The sequence below is a fragment of the Bombina bombina genome, chromosome 1, assembly GCF_027579735.1.
Source record: "Bombina bombina isolate aBomBom1 chromosome 1, aBomBom1.pri, whole genome shotgun sequence".
NCBI classification, from domain to species: Eukaryota; Metazoa; Chordata; class Amphibia; order Anura; family Bombinatoridae; genus Bombina; species Bombina bombina.
Genome location: NC_069499.1, coordinates 736,478,986 through 736,498,990, shown reverse-complemented (window position 1 = coordinate 736,498,990; position 20,005 = coordinate 736,478,986). Strand labels below are relative to the sequence as shown.

Below are 20,005 nucleotides of genomic sequence, written 5' to 3'. Positions count from 1 at the left end.
GTTATATGGTGTATATACAACTAGAACACTAATCAGAACCTGTGGACACATGGAGAGGCCAGGTGAACACCACTAGAACCCACAGGACAGTAGTGTTATGACTTGACAGAATGCCACTTCTAACATTCTAAAATAATATATGGTAAACCTAGAAGCAGCAAGACATCTTGTGCATATAAACAGCCAAGGGCCTAGTTTGTGGCTGTCAAGCTGCAGGAAAGTCCAATTACATCATTCTTAAAGAGACAGTCAAGTCCAAAAAAACTTTCATAATTCAGATAGAGAATGCAGTTTTAAACAACTTTCCAATTTACTTTCATCACCAATTTTGCTTTGTTCTCTTTGTATTTTTAGTTGAAAGCTAAACCTTGCAGGTGCATATGCTAATTTCTTAGACCTTGAAGGCCGCCTCTAATCTGACAGTTTTTCACCACTAGAGTGCATTAGTTCATGTTAAACAGAATGGATAGGGAGCGCTAGAAAAAAACTGCTATATAAAAGAGGGTAAACAATTCAAAGGGAGATGTGATGAAATGATTAAAAAACAAAATTAATAAAACATGTCAATTGTATGAATGTAAAACAAGTTAATTATATTTAATAAGCATAATAACAATAAATGTAAATAAACAGCAAATATATTATATCACCACTGGTGGTTCTAAAATGATTAGGGCAAATGTTCATATAAAAAGTTCATTAAAAGAGAAGCAATTCCGCTGCTGGAGGAGAGTATGTCTCTTAGTAAAAACAAAAGCAAAACAAAGGAGTGATTCTGTGGCACAATGGACAGTCATAAAGTACTTGGCAATATATAATTACAAACTGTCTCAAGCAAATGTGTCGGGGGCTCGATCCGATAAAAATCGTTGCCCGCAAAAGCTGGTGACGCCAATATTTGCACTGGTTTGGTATCACATATACGGCGTAACCTAGAAGTTACGCGCGTATATTTCTGCCGTCGCCCGTAGTTTTTTGGGCCATAGGCAGGTATACCAAACCAGCGCAGTTTGGTATCCAATATACAGCGTAAGGACTTACGTGGCGAAAATGGAGAAATCTTACTCCATTTTCACCTCGCCACAAAAAGCAGCCGTAAGAAGCCTTACGCTGACTATTGGAGCCCCGTAACTCCCTAAACTAGCTGCTAAATAAACCTAACACCTAACGCATGCGCAATGTCTATCTCCCTGTCAACCGCGATCTGCTAAATAAAACCTAACACCTAATGCATGCGCAATGTCTATCTACCTGTCAACCGCGATCCCCCGCCACAATCCCTAATAAAGTATTTAACCCCTAAACCGCCGCCATCTACATAAACTAACCCCCTACTGTGAGCCCCTAAAACCGCCACCATCTACCTGATCTATCCCCTAATCTGACCCCTTACACCGCCGTCAGCTATATTAATATTATTAACCCCTAATCTAATATCCATAAAGTAATAAGCTCTATTACCAGCCCTTAAAAGGGCTTTGCCCCAAAGTTAACAGCTCTTTTGCCCTATAACCTGCCCTCCCTACACCGTCGCTACCTATATTAATGGTATTAACCCCTAATGTAAGCCCCTTACACCGCCGCCATCTATATTAAAATTATTAACCCCTAATTTAATCTACCTACCCCGCCGCCAGCTATATTATCTATATTAACCCTAAGTATATTATAGTTAATATAGTTATTACATTATATATATTAACTATATTAACCCTAATTATATTAGGGTTTATATAGTTAATATAGTTACTATAGTATTTATATTAACTATATTAACTCTATCTAGCCCTAACACCCCTATCTAAATTCTTATTAAATAAATCTAATTTATATTATAAACTAAAATATTCCTATTTAAATCTAAATACTTAGCTATAAAATAAACCCTAAGATAGCTACAATATAATTAATAATTACATTATAGCTATGTTAGGGTTTATATTTATTTTACAGGTAAATTGTTAATTATTTTAACTAGGTATAATAGCTATTAAATAGTTATTAACTATTTAATAGCTACCTAGTTAAAATAATTACCCAATTACCTGTAAAATAAATCCTAACCTAAGTTACAAATACACCTACACTATCAATAAATTAAATAAACTACAAATATCTATCTAAAAATACAATTAAATAAACTAAACTAAATTACAAAAAACCCCCCCACTAAATTACAAAAAAAAAAAAAAACGATTACAAGATTTTTAAGCTAATTACACCTATTCTAAGCCCCCTAATAAAATAATAAAGCCCCCCAAAATAAAAAAAAAATTCCCTACCCTATTCTAAATTAAAAAAAGTTCAAAGCTCTTTTACCTTACCAGCCCTTAAAAGGGCCTTTTGTGGGGGCATGTCCCAAAGAAAACTGCTCTTTTGCCTGAAAAAAAACCCACAATACCACCCCCCAACATTACAACCCACCACCCACATACCCCTAATCTAACCCAAACCCCCCTTAAATAAACCTAACACTACCCCCCTGAAGATCTCCCTACCTTGTCTTCACCACACCGGGCCGAACTCCTCATTCGATCCGGGCGATGTCTTTATCCAAGCGGCAGCAAAGTCTTCTTCCATCCAGGAGCATCTTCCATCAAACGGCATCTTCAATCTTCATTCGTCGCTCCTCCGACGCGGAGCATCCATCCCGGCCGACGACTGAACGACGAATGAGGTACCGTTAAATGACGTCATCCAAGATGGCGTCAGTCGAATTCCAATTGGCTGATAGGATTCTATCAGCCAATCGGAATTAAGGTAGAAAAATCTGATTGGCTGATTGAATCAGCCAATCAGATTCAAGTTCAATCCGATTGGCTGAACCAATCAGCCAATCAGATTGAACTTGAATCTGATTGGCTGATTCAAAGAGCTGTTACTTTGGGGCAATGCCACGCAAAAAGCCCTTTTCAGGGCTATTTGTAGGGTTAGACTTAGGTTTAGTGGTAGGGATAGTTTAGTATTTTAGGGGTTAAATAATTTAATATAGATGGCGGCGGGGTAGGGGGATTAGATTAGGGGTTAATAATTTTAAAATAGATAGCGGCGGGGTAGGGGCTCACTTTAGGGGGTAGGTAAGGTAGATGGCGGCGGTGTTAGGGGCTCACTTTAGGAGGTTATAGATTTAATATAGCTGGCGGCGGTTTAGGGGTTAATAACTTTATTAGGTTGCGGCGGGGTTTGGGAGTGGCGGTTTAGGGGTTAATACTCATTTTATTGTTAGGCTAGTGAGGGGGGATAGCGGATAGAGGGTTAGACGTGTCGGGCTATGTTAGGGAGGCGTGTTAGACGTGTCGGGCTATGTTAGGGAGTGTTAGACAGTGCGGGTGATTTCATACTTTAGTCAGGTTTTGTAGGCGCCGGCAGTTTCTAACGTGGCGCAAGTCACTGGTGACGCCAGAAATTTGTACTTGCGCAGATTTCTGGACATCGCTGGTTTATCCGACTTACGGCACGTTAGCATCTGACGGCGCCGTATATTGGATAGCTCGAGATGCGAGCTGAAACTGCGGGCGACGCGGGTCCCCTCGCTTGCGCTGAAAACTACGCCGTATATCGGATCGCGCCCCGGATGAAAGATTAATCTGTTGAGCAGTTTGTAACACAATATGATTGACTCACCCAGAATACGAAGCTTATTTGAAAAGTGCTTCTCCGTGTGTTGTGGTGAAAAGGATTGGTATACACTTAAGAAGTTACCTGTGCTGAAAGACGCTCAAGGTGTATCCTAGCTGATACTTGTTCCTCAGCGTGCGTGGATTCACGTGACTGTAATCCAACCAATCAGAGTCACGGATTACTGGGTGGTCTGCGTCTCACTGAAGTTTGCAAATCCAGGTTGCAACAAAATATTCCAAGTATATGCTGTGTTCCGTAACCGTGTTACAATTTGAGTCAGGCTATTTCTTTGAAGTTACCAACGATACAACAGAGCGCTCTGTATACGATCTTCAATTATAAGCCAGTCAGGTAGTGCAATTCAACGCGTTTCAGCTTGTGTAGACTTTTTCAAGAATGAATCCTAAGTGCTCACAGATCACTTTTTTATCTTGGAATAATTGCTCCAGCTCCTCCTTTTTTGTGTGCTCACTTCCCATGTTCTTTTTTAAAGAGACATAGCTTCATATATAGCAGCGTGATAATGATGAGTACCTTAGTTGATGGTATTGTTATTATATGTTTGTACATAAAAGCTTCTCTTTATTTCAAATAAGCAAGGAAAATATATATATATATATATGAATAATATACTGCATGATATTTAATAACAACTCTCCAATTTACTTTCATCACCAATTTTGCTTTGTTCTCGTTGTATTTTTAGTTGAAAGCTAGGTTCATATGCTAATTTCTTAGACCTTGAAGGCCGCCTCTAATCTGACAGTTTTTCACCACTAGAGTGTATTAGTTCATGTGTTTCATATAAATAACATTGAGCACATGCCCATGAATTTACCGAGGAGAGAGCACTGATTAGCTAAAATACAAGTCTGTCAAAAGAACTGAAATAAGGGGGCAGTCTGCAGAGGTTTAGATACAAGGTAAATACAGAGGTAAAACGTGTATTATTATAACTGTGTTGGTTTGTAAAACTGGGGAATGGGTAATTAAAGGGTTAGTAAACCCCAAATTTTCCTTTATTATTAAGATAGAGGGGGCTAGTTATCAAGCCGTCTACTTTTCTGGCTTCGCCGGCCCAATACGTCCGCCTAAGCTCGCCTACCTTCGCCGCCGCGGACCTTGAATACGTTCGCCTAAGTTATCAAATAAAGCTGTCAAAAAGCCGCGGGGCGATGAGCAGCGGACTGTGACAGTTATCACTCATCCGATCTCGCTGCCCTTCGGCTTTTTCCCAGCTTTATTGCTAGCCTGTCACTAAGCACTCACACTAAACTGCACTGTTCTGCCCCCTATACCGGCGCCCCCGGAGCCCCCCGCAACTAAATAAAGTTACTAACCCCTAAACCGCCGCTCCTAGACCCTGCCGCAACTCTTATAAATGTATTAACCCCTAAACCGCCGCTCCCGGACACCGCTGCCACCTACATTATACCTAGTAACCCCTATCCTGCCCCCCCTATACCGTCGCCCTCTATTATAAAATTATTAACCCCTATCCTGCTGATCCCGCACCTCTCCGCAACTAAATAAATAGTTTAACCCCTAAACCGCCGCTCCATGAACCCGCCGCAACCTATAATAAATTTATTAACCCCTATCCTGCCCCCCACTACGCCGCCGCCACTGTAATAAAATGATTAACCCCTAAACCTAAGTCTAACCCTAACCATAACGCCCCCCTAACTTAAATATTAATTAAATAAATCTAAATAAATTAACTCTTATTAACTAAATGAATCCTATTTAAAACTAAATACTTACCTTTAAAATAAACCCTAATATAGCTACAATATAAATAATAATTATATTCTAGCTATCTTAGGATTTATTTTTATTTTACAGGTACCTTTCAATTTATTTTAACCATGTACAATAACTATTAAATAGTTATTAACTATTTAATAGCTTACCTAGCTAAAATAAATAGAAATGTACCTGTGAAATAAATCCTAACCTAAGTTACAATTACACCTAACACTACACTATACTTTAATAAATTATTCCTATTTAAAAATAAATACTTACCTGTAAAATAAACCCTAAGATAGCTACAATGTAATTAATAATTATATTATAGCTATTTTAGGATTTATATTTATTTTACAGGTAACTTTGTATTTATTTTAGCTAGTTAGAATAGTTATTAAATAGTTATTAACTATTTAATAACTACCTAGCTAAAAGAAATACAAAATTACCTGTAAAATAAATCCTAACTTAAGTTACAATTAAACCTAATACTACACTATCATTAAATTAACTAAATAAACTACCTACAAAGAACTACAATGAAATACAATTACATAAACTAACTAAAGTACAAAAAATAAAAAAAGCTAAGGAGGCGGGGCTTGGCCGGGCAGGCAAATGGCTGCGTAGTCACACAGCTCCGGTACAATAGAAGGACAAACTTCGGTTCAAACAGGTGCTATTCACCCTTCACTACGAAAAACAGGCGACTAAACACTCAGAGACCACAAAGATACTAATGAGGCTATTGGGAGCGTTCGGGCTCTCCTGAACAACCGCAGTGAAAACTCCGCTCCGCACAGTGCCGCCGCCATCTTGGTACTCCCGCGGCAACGAACAACAACAGCAGCATGTGAGTTAACTAACAAACACATTGTGAATATGTAGAAGTTCAGTAAGAAAGCACGCTAGAAGGAAAAAGTACCTAATCATCAAAAAACATAGTCGCACTGAAGCGGACCAAGATGCACACTGTAGATATACACTCATACCTACGCCACTTTTGAGAGTATGGGGACAGCAAAGAACTATTAAATACATGATAAGAAACTACTCAGGAATGCATGTGAACTAACAAAGCGCTCCGCATCTAATCTTCATTACCGCAGCTTCACATTTGCCACGCCTGAAGAACCGAGAGCCACTACACAGGAAGTTTTGAGCCTCCAAGGCCCACATTACGTTTTTTTTTTTCTTCCTAACTAAGCATTGCACCATCATAAGAATACAAACAAAAATGACGACCAAGCATAAAAATAAAGGGGACAAAAACCTTAAAAGCCAGACCCAAGCTAATACTCTGGTCAGCTCCTTTTTTCACGCTAACTCACCAGAAGTGCAAGACACAGACTCCTCGGATAACAATGCTCCCACTGACCCCACTCCTGCAGCAGATTATCTGATACAACTAAAACAGGACATTGCCAAACTCCCATCAAAGGAAGATTTTGACTCACTTAAAACTCTTATAACAAAAGAGCTAACATCTTTGCGAAAAAACATGACAGAAATGAGCGAAAGAATAGTAGACATAGAAGAAACACAGGACACAACATCTGAAGTAATCAGTTTATTACACAGTCAAGTAAATGCACAAGAAGATCAAATTGAGACCATGCAAGAGAAAATAGAGGACTTAGAAAATAGGGGGCGGAGAAGCAACCTCCATATTAGGGGGATCCCAGAAGCTATAAAAGCTGCTGATCTGATGGAATATCTACAAAGCCTCTTTCGTCAGATCGTAGGCGACCAACAAGCCCCACCATGGGAAATTGAAAGAGCCCACAGATCCCTCCGACCCCCACCCCCCCCCCCAATGCACCTCCCAGAGACGTCATTCTCAAATTTCTTAAATTCAACGACAGAGAAACTATTTGGCAAAAAGCAAGGTCCTCCCACACGATTTCTTACTTGGATCATGATTTACAAATATATCCAGATCTATGCCCAAGTACTATTCAAAAACGAAAAGAAGCTCGCTTCATCACCTCTGTTCTACAGGATAGAAATATCAAGTATCGCTGGGGGTTCCCATTCAGCCTAATAGTCCCACATGAAGGGACGATACTCATCTACAAAGGTATTCAGGACCTGGATAAACTTTCTAAAGGATTGGGAATCCCCCTGAAACCCCCGGGACCTCCATCTTCCTCCGACGACTTTCAACCCCCCACTCTGCGCTCACATCTTACCACTCTGCAGAAGACATCCTGGACTAAAGTCCAGTCTCTTAACAAGAAACGGAAAGAACACTCCTACACCTCTCCAGCTACTAATGGAGACTGACAGAACTGTCATTTTATCTTGATTTCTACAGTGGGTGAGATTACATCTACGATCTAGACGAACTATTGTTGTCATGTTTAATCTGTTTTGTTTTGCTAAAGTTAATTATGCATTCCTTGTTACTTTTGTACTTATTTACATTTACAATGTTCTTACATAGCTTAATCTACAATTCATAGTTTTGACTGTGGTGAAGAATTAACCACCCGTATTCTGACCTGTACAGGTCAATTTACCATTTAATTTTTCTCTTTGAAGGTTTAAGTATGCAACTCTTAACTTATATGTTTGCACTGTTATTTTGTTTTATTAAAACAACTAAGTCCTCTCTGTTGTAAAACCTCCGACTGAAATGAAAGCAATTTCAGTCACCATTATGGTTCTTTACCATCCCTCCCCCTTGACCAACCACCTTATCCCCCAAAGGTTACTACAAGTACTTAACTGCTTATTTTGGTATACTCACACAAGGAATTTACACAGATCCAGACAATACTCAACCTCACTTTTTTCCCCATCAGAACACACATATGAACCAGATAGACCCCAAACAAGACCCAAATTATGTTTTCATATATGCCATATAGTAACACATAATGACTCACAATGCAAAAGTCAGTAGACCGTTAACTTTCCTGTCCATCAATACAAAGGGCCTAAACAACCCTCACAAAAGGAATATAGTTATTCGAGACCTCAAAAGTAAAGGAGGCGATATAATATTTATACAAGAGTCCCATTTCTTAAAGGGCCACGAACCCAAAACCTTTCTATATAAGCATGGCCCCTCATATTATTCCTCTAACACCTCCAAAACTAACGGTGTGGGAATTTTAATTAGGAAGGGGATACCCTTCCAGCTGCTAGATTCCCATAAAGACGCAGAAGGCAGATACTTAATTTTAGTGGGCAAACTTTATAACACAACAACAACCTTAGTAAGCGCATACACCCCCAATACCGCCCAAGACAAATTTATATCTTCCCTGACAAATAAAATTTTAGAAGTCACTAAAGGTATGCTAATCTTAGGGGGCGATCTTAACATCACTCTAGATCCCTTTAAGGATAACTCCAACCACACCTCATCTACACCACACAGAACCATAGCCTCTATAAGACAAAAACTGAGGGACCTAGCCGTCCATGATGTGTGGAGGATACACCACCCAGATGTAGAAGACTTTACCTTTTTCTCGCACCCACACTCACGCTACACCCGCATAGATTACATCCTAACCGACGTCACCTCCCTATCATATGCCACACAATCCTCGATCCTATCAACATCCTGGTCAGACCATTCCATAGTATCATGCATCATTCATTGGCCCTCAGCTTCTCCCTCCACCTATACTTGGAAACTCAATGAAGAACTTTTAGACCTCCCACAATACACGGATAAGTTACAGAAAGCTATACAAGAATTCTTTGATATTAATCTTGGCTCAGTGCCAAACTTTCATAACATATGGGAAGCACACAAAGGGACTATACGAGGGGAATTAATGAGTATGCAATCTCACCATAGAAAACAACAGAGACTCCTGTTACAGGACTCCCTGTACAAGATGAATGAGCTGGAGATACAGCTCAAAAAAAAGCCTACCGACACACAAATAGCTAAAGCCTTACAGGAAAGTAAACAAATCACAACAAATCTACTAGACAAGGAATGTAAAAGACTAGCCTTTAAATTAAAACAATCATTCTATGAAGGGGATAATAAATGTAGCAGACTTTTTGCCCGCAAACTGAAACGCACATCCAACCGCACATATATTCTTAAGATCAAAACCACTGATAAAACACATCATGATACCTCCAACATAGCAGAATCATTCCGATCTTACTACGACCACCTATACAACCTTACTGCAACATCCCTAAACCAACACACTCACACCCCGACTGACATTGCATCACGTATTGAATGCTTTTTATCAGATATAAACTTCCCCGAGGTAGCGAAAGAGCAACTAACTCTTCTCCAACAGCCCTTTACATTACTGGAAATCCGAAAGACCATAACAGACCTTCCCACTGATAAAGCCCCAGGCCCAGACGGTTATACAAACTATTATTACAAGAAATACACAGACATCCTATCTCCACACCTATTGACCCTCTTTAACTCAATTACGTCAGACAACCCTTTCCCCACACAGAACCTGGAGGCTATTATTTCCATAATACCGAAACCTGGGAAAGACCCCGAGCGTGTAGAAAACCACAGACCAATTTCCCTACTAAATACAGATTTAAAAATTTATGCCAAGATTTTAGCCACCCGACTAAACACCGTCCTTCCACAATTAATTGGCAAAGATCAAGTCGGCTTTGTCCCAGCAAGAGAAGCTAAGGATAATACGATCAGGGCAACCCAATTGATAGAACACGCCAAACTTAGGAACATTCCGCTCTTGGTCTTGTCGACCGACGCGGAAAAAGCCTTTGACCGCGTCGGTTGGCAGTTTCTGAGAGCGGTACTATTAAAAATGGGCCTGGGGCAAGAATTTACAAGCAGGGTTTTTGCCATGTACACCACCCCCACAGCCAGGGTACGAGTAAACGGGTCCCTATCTGCCCCCTTTCACATCACCAATGGAACCAGACAGGGCTGCCCCCTCTCCCCACTCCTATTTGCCTGTGCGATTGAAGCACTAGCCCACAAAGTTCGTAATCAACCACTAATCACAGGCATACAAACTCAAAATTCACACCACAAAATAATGCTTTATGCAGATGACGTCCTGTTCTGTATCACAAACCCACTTACCACTATTCCTCATATTCTCCAATTACTAGACGAATTCGGAGTCGTATCTAACTTCTTGATTAATAAGAAAAAGTCGGAAATCATGAACATAAATCTCCCCCAGGAAGATTTAGACACAATCAAACCAATATGTCCATTCAGATGGCAGCCCACATCACTCCGATATTTGGGTATTCACCTAACTCCAACCCCGGACCACTTATTTGCCATAAATCACAAACCCCTCCTCTCCAAAATAATAACGGATCTCTCATCCTGGAAAAAAACACATATCTCCTGGCTGGGAAGAATAAATGTTGTTAAGATGATCATCCTCCCTAGAATTCTCTACCTCTTTCAGACCTTGCCCATCCCACTCCCACCGAGTTTCATGAATACATTACAGTCAAATGTATTGGACTTTATTTGGTTCAATAACAGAGCAAGAATCAGCAAAAAAATTATGCTCCTACCCATAACTATGGGAGGCCTCGGGGTTCCAGACTTTCACAGGTACAGACAAGCTACATTCTTGCAGCGCATTATAGACTGGCACAGTAACTTAGACAACAAACTATGGGTCCAATTAGAACACGACCTATCACAAACCCAACACTTAGGCCAATTATGCTGGACACCAAAGGACCGAGGAAGATTCTTAAAATCCCCCTCGCAAATTACTCTGGAAACGTATAAAGCGTGGGACAAAATGCTAATTGAATACCCCAATATTTCGACCAAATTCTCCCCACTAACACCCTTGACTCACAATACTGAGTTCCACCCGGGCCTCCCACTATCAAACAGACTTACCAGTACCCCCCCCCCGGTCCTTACAGATATACCATATGGGAAACGAACAGCACTCTCCCACACGACAGGAACTAATATCCGCAGGGTTTCTAGTCTTCAAAGACTGGCTCTTCTACAGACAATGTCACTCATACATTACAACCCACCCACAAACTTCTAACATGACCAGATCACTAACACCCCTAGAATCCCTCTGCCATAAAAATACTCCGACCAGGCACGCACTGTCCATCACACACACAATCTTGTCACAACAACCACACGGTTCGCTCCCATATTATATAGATAGATGGAATTCCGAATTAGGAACAGAGATTACATATACAGAAGCCCTACAAATCTTTAACAATATTAAAAAGACTTCAATTTCCTGTAAATTCATCGAACTCAATATCAAAATCCTGCAGCGATGGTATCTGACCCCAGAAAGATGCAAAAAGATCTACAAACTCAAATCAGCACAGTGCTGGAGATGTGGTTCAGCTGAGTGCCACATGTCCCACATATGGTGGCAATGTGACAAATTATCCCCCGCGTGGGCACTGATTGCTAAGGAATCTAGCTCAATCTTAGGTACACCCACCCCCCCCGATCCATGTATGTGGCTTTTTAATAAGATCCCAAACAAACTCCCCACCCCCTCCAAAAAACTATTCCATATTTTAAGCAATAGCTTTAAAATCATACTAGCTAGAAACTGGAAATCAAATAAAGTCCCTTCCCTAGCACAATGGCAATTAGAGTGTCATCGCACCCTTTCCTTAGAAGAATACCATTACATGAAAAACAAAACCATGGACACATATGCCCAAATGACCTTTATGTGGGAAACTTACATACAGTCTAAAACTCCAACCACTCAGGAGGTCCAAAATTAATCGGTCCATGTAAAATTATGTTCATGTAACATAGAACTGCTTTTTGACCCAGATAATATGCTTATCCTTGTAACCATTGTAACCTTAATTGTTTATTCTCCCATTTCTCCTCCCCTCCCTTCCCCTATACCCCTGTATTACTTCAACTGTGAAGCGAGTCAACAATGTAACTCATTTTTATTTCTTGCATTTTGAATGTATGTACTTGTTTTACTCCCAATAAACTTTTTTGAAAACTTAAAAAAAAAAAAAAAAAAAAAAAGCTAAGTTACAAAAAATAAAAAATTAAGTTACAAACATGTTAAAAATATTACAACAATTTTAAGCTACTTACACCTAATCTAAGCCCCCTAATAAAATAACAAACCCCCCCAAAATAAAAAAAATCCCTACCCTATTCTAAATTACATAAATTTCAATGCTCTTTTACCTTACCAGCCCTTAAAAGGGCCATTTGTGGGGGCATGCCCCAAAAAGTTCAGCTCTTTTGCCTGTAAAATAAAAATACAACCCCCCCCAACATTAAAACCCACCACCCACATACCCCTAATCTAACCCAAACCCCCCTTACAAAAACCTAACACTAATCCCCTGAAGATCATCCTACCTTGAGTCGTCTTCACTCAGCCGAGCCACCGATGGAACTGAAGAGGACATCCGGAGCGGAAGAAGTTAATCCTCCAAGCGGCGCTGAAGAAATCTTCCATCCGATGAAGTCATCATCCAGGCGGCGCTGAAGAAGTCTTCGATCCGGCCGATGTCATCTTCAAAGAGGCGCTGAAGAGGTCTTCTATCCGGGCGAAGTCATCTTCCAAGCCGGGTCTTGAATCTTCCTTCCGCCGACGCGGAACCACCTTCTTCACCGACGGACTACGACGAATGACGGCTCCTTTAAGGGACGTCATCCAAGATGGCGTCCCCTCAATTCCGATTGGCTGATAGGATTCTATCAGCCAATCGGAATTAAGGTAGGAAAATCTGATTGGCTGATGGAATCAGCCAATCAGATTCAAGTTCAATCCGATTGGCTGATCCAATCAGCCAATCAGATTCAAGTTCAATCCGATTGGCTGATCCAATCAGCCAATCAGATTGAGCTCGCATTCTATTGGCTGATCGGAACAGCCAATAGAATGCGAGCTCAATCTGATTGGCTGATTCCATCAGCCAATCAGATTTTCCTACCTTAATTCCGATTGGCTGATAGAATCCTATCAGCCAATCGGAATTGAGGGGACGCCATCTTGGATGACGTCCCTTAAAGGAGCCGTCATTCGTCGTAGTCCGTCGGTGAAGAAGGTGGTTCCGCGTCGGCGGAAGGAAGATTCAAGACCCGGCTTGGAAGATGACTTCGCCCGGATAGAAGACCTCTTCAGCGCCTCTTTGAAGATGACATCGGCCGGATCGAAGACTTCTTCAGCGCCGCCTGGATGATGACTTCATCGGATGGAAGATTTCTTCAGCGCCGCTTGGAGGATTAACTTCTTCCGTTCCGGATGCCCTCTTCAGTTCCATCGGTGGCTCGGCTGAGTGAAGACGATTCAAGGTAGGATGATCTTCAGGGGATTAGTGTTAGGTTTTTGTAAGGGGGGTTTGGGTTAGATTAGGGGTATGTGGGTGGTGGGTTTTAATGTTGGGGGGGGGGGTTGTATTTTTATTTTACAGGCAAAAGAGCTGAACTTTTTGGGGCATGCCCCCACAAATGGCCCTTTTAAGGGCTGGTAAGGTAAAAGAGCTTTGAAATTTATGTAATTTAGAATAGGGTAGGGATTTTTTTTATTTTGGGGGGGTTTGTTATTTTATTAGGGGGCTTAGATTAGGTGTAAGTAGCTTAAAATTGTTGTAATATTTTTAACATGTTTGTAACTTAATTTTTTATTTTTTGTAACTTAGCTTTTTTAATTTTTTTGTACTTTAGTTAGTTTATGTAATTGTATTTCATTGTAGTTCTTTGTAGGTAGTTTATTTAGTTAATTTAATGATAGTGTAGTATTAGGTTTAATTGTAACTTAAGTTAGGATTTATTTTACAGGTAATTTTGTATTTCTTTTAGCTAGGTAGTTATTAAATAGTTAATAACTATTTAATAACTATTCTAACTAGCTAAAATAAATACAAAGTTACCTGTAAAATAAATATAAATCCTAAGATAGCTATAATATAATTATTAATTACATTGTAGCTATCTTAGGGTTTATTTTACAGGTAAGTATTTATTTTTAAATAGGAATAATTTATTAAAGTATAGTGTAGTGTTAGGTGTAATTGTAACTTAGGTTAGGATTTATTTCACAGGTACATTTCTCTTTATTTTAGCTAGGTAAGCTATTAAATAGTTAATAACTATTTAATAGTTATTGTACATGGTTAAAATAAATTGAAAGGTACCTGTAAAATAAAAATAAATCCTAAGATAGCTAGAATATAATTATTATTTATATTGTAGCTATATTAGGGTTTATTTTAAAGGTAAGTATTTAGTTTTAAATAGGATTCATTTAGTTAATAAGAGTTAATTTATTTAGATTTATTTAATTAATATTTAAGTTAGGGGGCGTTAGGGTTAGGGTTAGGTTTAGGGGTTAATCATTTTATTACAGTGGCGGCGGCGTAGTGGGGGGCAGGATAGGGGTTAATAAATTTATTATAGGTGGCGACGGTGTAGGGGGGGCAGATTAGGGGTTAATAAATGTATTATAGGTGGCGACGGTGTAGGGGGGGCAGGATAGGGGTTAATACATTTAATATAGGTTGCGGCGGGTTCAGGGAGCGGCGGGTTAGGGGTTAATACATTTATTATAGTTGCGGTGGGCTCCGGGAGCGGCGGTTTAGGGGTTAATAGGTATAGAGCAGCTTGCGGTGGGCTCCGGGAGCGGCGGTTTAGGGGGTAATAACTTTATTTAGTTGCGGCGGTGTAGGGGGGGTCAGATTAGGGGTGTTTAGACTCGGGGTACATGTTAGGGTGTTAGGTGTAGACAGCTCCCATAGAAATCAATGGGATGTCTGTCAGCAGCGAACTTGTACTTTCGCTATGGTCAGACTCCCATTGATTCCTATGGGATCCGCCGCCTCCAGGCTGGCGCTTTGAAAACCAGGTACGCTGGGCCGTAAAAGTGCCGAGCGTACCTGCTAGTTTTTTGATAGCTAGCAAAAGTAGTGAGATTGTGCCGCACTTGTGTGCGGAACATCTGGAGTGACGTAAGAATCGATCTGTGTCGGACTGAGTCCGGCGGATCGAAGCTTACGTCACAAAATTCTACTTTTGCCTGTCTCGAGCCTTTGATAACTAAGGCGTATCAGCCTCGCCACAAATACGCTGCGGAATACGCAGCGTATTTGAGGTTGACGGCTTGATAACTACCCCCCAGAACATACAATTTTATACAACTTTCCAATTTAATTCTATTATCAAATTTTCTTAATTCTCTTGCTATTCATTGCTGAAAGGAACAGCATTGCATTACTGACAGGTAGCTGAAAATATCTATTTAGCCAATCACACGAGACAAGTGTGTGCAGGCACCAATTAGCAGCAGCTCCCACTAGTGTATGATATGTACGTATTAATTTTTTAACAAGGGATACTAAGAGAACGAAGCACATTTGAAAATAGAAGTGAATTTAAAAGTGTCTTAAAATGACCGGCTCTATCTGAATCATGCAAGTTTAATTTTGACTTTACTATCCCTTTAAGAGATTATCTATCTTTTAAAACAACAAAGATTCTGGTGTTGACTGTCCCTTTAATTTAGTTTTAGTTTATATCTAAACTGTTACTGATGTAAATGCATTGGAAAAAAATGAAGTCTTTCAGAGAGAGGAAATATCAGTTATCTAAAAACATAATTTATGTAAGAACTTACCTGATATATTCATTTCTTTCATATTGGCAAGCGTCCATGAGCTAGTGACATATGGAATATACAATCCTACCAGGAGGGGCAAAGTTTCCCAAACCTCAAAATGCCTATAAATACACCCCTCACCACATCCACAATTCAGTTTAACGAATAGCCAAGTAGTGGGGTGATAAAGGACGTAGTAAAAAGCATCAACAAAGGAATTTGGAAATAATTGTGCTTTATACAAAAAAATCATAACCACCACAAAAAGGGTGGGCCTCATGGACTCTTGCCAATATGAAAGAAATGAATTTATCAGGTAAATTCTTACATAAATTATGTTTTCTTTCATGTAATTGGCAAGAGTCCATGAGCTAGTGATGTATGGGATATCAATACACAAGATGTGGAACTCCACTCAAGAGTCACTAGAGAGGGAGGGATAAAAAATAAACAACAGCCATACGCTGAAAAAATAATCCACAACCCAAATATAAGTTATTCTCATAATGAAAAGAAAAAGTCAAAACATCACCAGAAGAATCAAACTGAAACAGTTGCCTGAAGAACAATACTACCAAAAGCTGCTTCTGAAGAAGCAAAAACATCAAAACAGTAGAATTTAGTAAAAGTTGCTGCTTTGCAAATCTGATCAACTGAAGCTTCATTCTTAAAAGCCCACAAAGTGGATACTGATCTAGTAGAATGAGCTGTAATTCTCTGAGGCGGGGCCTGACCCGACTCCAAATAAGATTGAAGAATCAAAAGCTTTAACCAAAAGAAGGGACAACAATTTCTCTACTAATGTTGTTAGAATTCACAACCTTAGGTAAAAATTTAAATGAAGTCCGCAAAACCGCCTTATCCTGATGAAAAAGAAAGAGCAGATAGCTCAGAAACTCTTCTAGCAGAAGAAATAGCCAAAAGTCCAAATGCATATTCTCAAATGGAGGAGCCTGTAACGCCTTCAAAACCAAATTAAGACTCCAAGGAGGAGAAATTGATTTAATACGGACTAAAGCCTGTACAAAACAGTGAATATCAGGAAGTTTAGCAATCTTTCTGTGAAATAAAACAGAGAGAGCAGAGATTTGTCCCTTCAAGGTACTTGCAGACAAACCTTTATCCAAACCATCCTGAAGAAGTTGTAAAATTCTAGGAATTCTAAAAGAATGCCAAGAGAATTTATGAGAAGAACACCAGGAAATGTAAATCTTCCAAACTCAATAATAAATCTTTCTAGAGACAGATTTACGAGCTTGTAACATAGTATTAATTACTAAGTCAGAGAACCCTCTATGACTTAGCACTAAGCGTTCAATTTCCATACCTTCAAATTTAATGATTTGAGATCCTGATGGAAAAACAGACATTGAGACAGAAGGTCCGGCCTTAACGGAAGTGGCCAAGGTTGGCAACTGGACATCCAAACAAGATCTGCATACCAAAACCTGTGTGGCCATGTTGGTGCCACCAGCAACACAAATGATTGTTCCATGATGATTTTGGAAATCACTCTTGGAAGAAGAACTAGAGGCGGAAAGATGTAAGCTGGTAGATAACACCATCGGAGTGTCAATGCATCTACTGCTTCCGCCTGAAAATCCTTGTACCTGGACAGGAATCTGGGAAGTTTCTTGTTTAGATGAGAAGCCATCTGAACACATCTGAACAATCTGAGAAAACACATCTGGATGGAGAGACCACTCCCCCGGATGTAAAGTCTGACGGCTGAGATAATCCACCTCCCAATTGTCTACACCTGGGATATGAACCACAGAATTAGACAGGAGCTGGATTCCGCCCAAACAAGTATCCGAGATACTTCTTTCATAGCTTGGGGACTGTGAGTCCCACCCTGATGATTGACATATGCCACCGTTGTGATATTGTCTGTCTGAAAACAAATGAACGGTTCTCTCTTCAACAGAGGACAAAACTGAAGAGTTTTGAGAATTGCACGGAGTTCTAAAATATTGATTGGTAATCTCACCTCTTGAGACTTCCAAACCGCTTGTGCTGTCAGAGATCCCCAGACAGCTCCCTAACCTGAAAGACTCGCATCTGTTGTGATCACAGTCCAGGTTGGCCGAACAAAAGAGGCCCCTTGAACTAAACGTTGGCGATTTAACCACCACGTCAGAGAGTGTCAAACATTGGGATTTAAGGATATTAATTGTGATATCTGTGTATAATCCCGGCACCATTGAGAGGTCTCATGTGAAAACGAGCAAAAGGAATCGCGTCCGATGCTGCAGTCATGAGGCCTAAAACTTCCATGCACATAGCCACTGAAGGGAATGACTGAGACTGACGGTGCCGACATGCTGCAACCAAATTCAAACGTCTCTTGTCTGTTAGAGACAGAGTCATGGACATTGAATCTATCTGGAAGCCTAAAAATGTGACCCTTGCCTGAGGAATCAAGAAACTTTTTTGGTAAATTGATCCTCCAACCATGTTTTCGAAGAAACAACACTAGTTGATTTGTGTGAGATTCTGCAGAACGTAAAGACTGAGCTAGTACCAAGATATCGTCCAAATAAGGAAACACCGCAATACCCTGTTCTTTGATTACATAGAGTAGGGCACCTAGAACCTTTTAAAAGATTCTTGGAGCTGTTGCTAGGCCAAATGGAAGAGCAACAAATTGGTAATGCTTGTCTAGAAAAGAGAATCTCAGGAACTGATAATGTTCTGGATGAATCGGAATATGAAGCTAAGCATTCTGCAAGTCTATTATAGACATATAATGTCCTTGCTGAACAAAAGGTAGAATAGTCCTTATAGTCACCATCTTGAAAGTTGGTACTCTTACATAACAATACAAAATTTTCAGATCCAGAACTGGTCTGAATGAATTTTCTTTCTTTGGGACAATGAATAGATTTGAATAAAACCCTAGACCTTGTTCCTGAAAAGGAACTGGCATGATTACCCCTGAAACCTCCAGGTCTGAAACACACTTAAGGAAAGCCTGAGCTTTTATTGGATTTACTGGGATGCGCTGACTTTGGTTTCTTAAAAGGCTTGGATTTATTCCAATTTGAGGAAGGCTTCCAATTGGAAACAGATTCCTTGGGGGAAGGATTAGGTTTTTGTTCCTTATTTTGACGATTAGAAGCCTTAGATTTACCCTTAGGTTTTTTATCCTGAGGCAAAAAAAACTCCCTTCCCCCCAGTAACAGTTGAAATAATAGAATCCAACTGAGAACCAAATAAATTATTACCTTGGAAAGAGAGAGATAGCAATCTAGACTTAGAAGTCATATCAGCATTCCAAGATTTAAGCCACAAAGCTCTTCTAGCTAAAATAGCTAAAGACATGGATCTAACATCAATTTTGATAATATCAAAAATAGCATCACAAATAAAATGATTAGCATGTTGCAGTAAACGAACAATGCTATATAAGTCAGAATCCAATTCTTGTTGCGCTAAATTCTCCAACCAAAAAGTTTAAGCAGCTGCAACATCAGCCAAAGAAATTGCAGGCCTAAGGAGATGACATGAATATAAATAGGCTATCCTTAGATAAGATTCAAGCTTCCTATCTAAAGGATCTTTAAAGGAAGTACTCTCTTCCATAGGAATAGTGGTTCGTTTAGCAAGAGTAGAAATAGCCCCATCAACTTTGGGGATCTTTTCCCAAAACTCTATTGAAACTGCTGGTAAAGGATACCATTTTTTAAACATTGCAGAAGGATTAAAAGGAGTACCCGGCTTATTCCATTCCTTAGAAATCATATAAGAAATAGCATCAGGAATAGGAAAAACCTCTGGAGTAACCACAGGAGGTCTAAAAACAGAATTTAAATGTTTACTAGTTTTAATATCAAGAGGACTAGCTTCCTCAATATCCAAAGTAATTAACACTTCTTTTAACAAAGAACGCATATACTCCATTTTAAATAAGTAGATTTGTCAGTGTCAATATCTGAGGAAGGATCTTCTGAATCAGAAAGATCCTCATCAGAGGTGGAAAATTCATTATGTTGTCGGTCATTTGAAATTTCATCAACTTTATTAGAAGTTTTAAAAGACCTTTTATGTTT

General features: G+C 39.7%; 1 protein-coding gene across 3 annotated transcripts in view; it reads right to left on the bottom strand.

Moving 5' to 3' along the window:
- DOCK11 (dedicator of cytokinesis 11) overlaps window positions 1-20,005 on the bottom strand; it is a 923,283-nt gene that overhangs the window by 449,284 nt on the left and 453,994 nt on the right. The window lies entirely within an intron of this gene.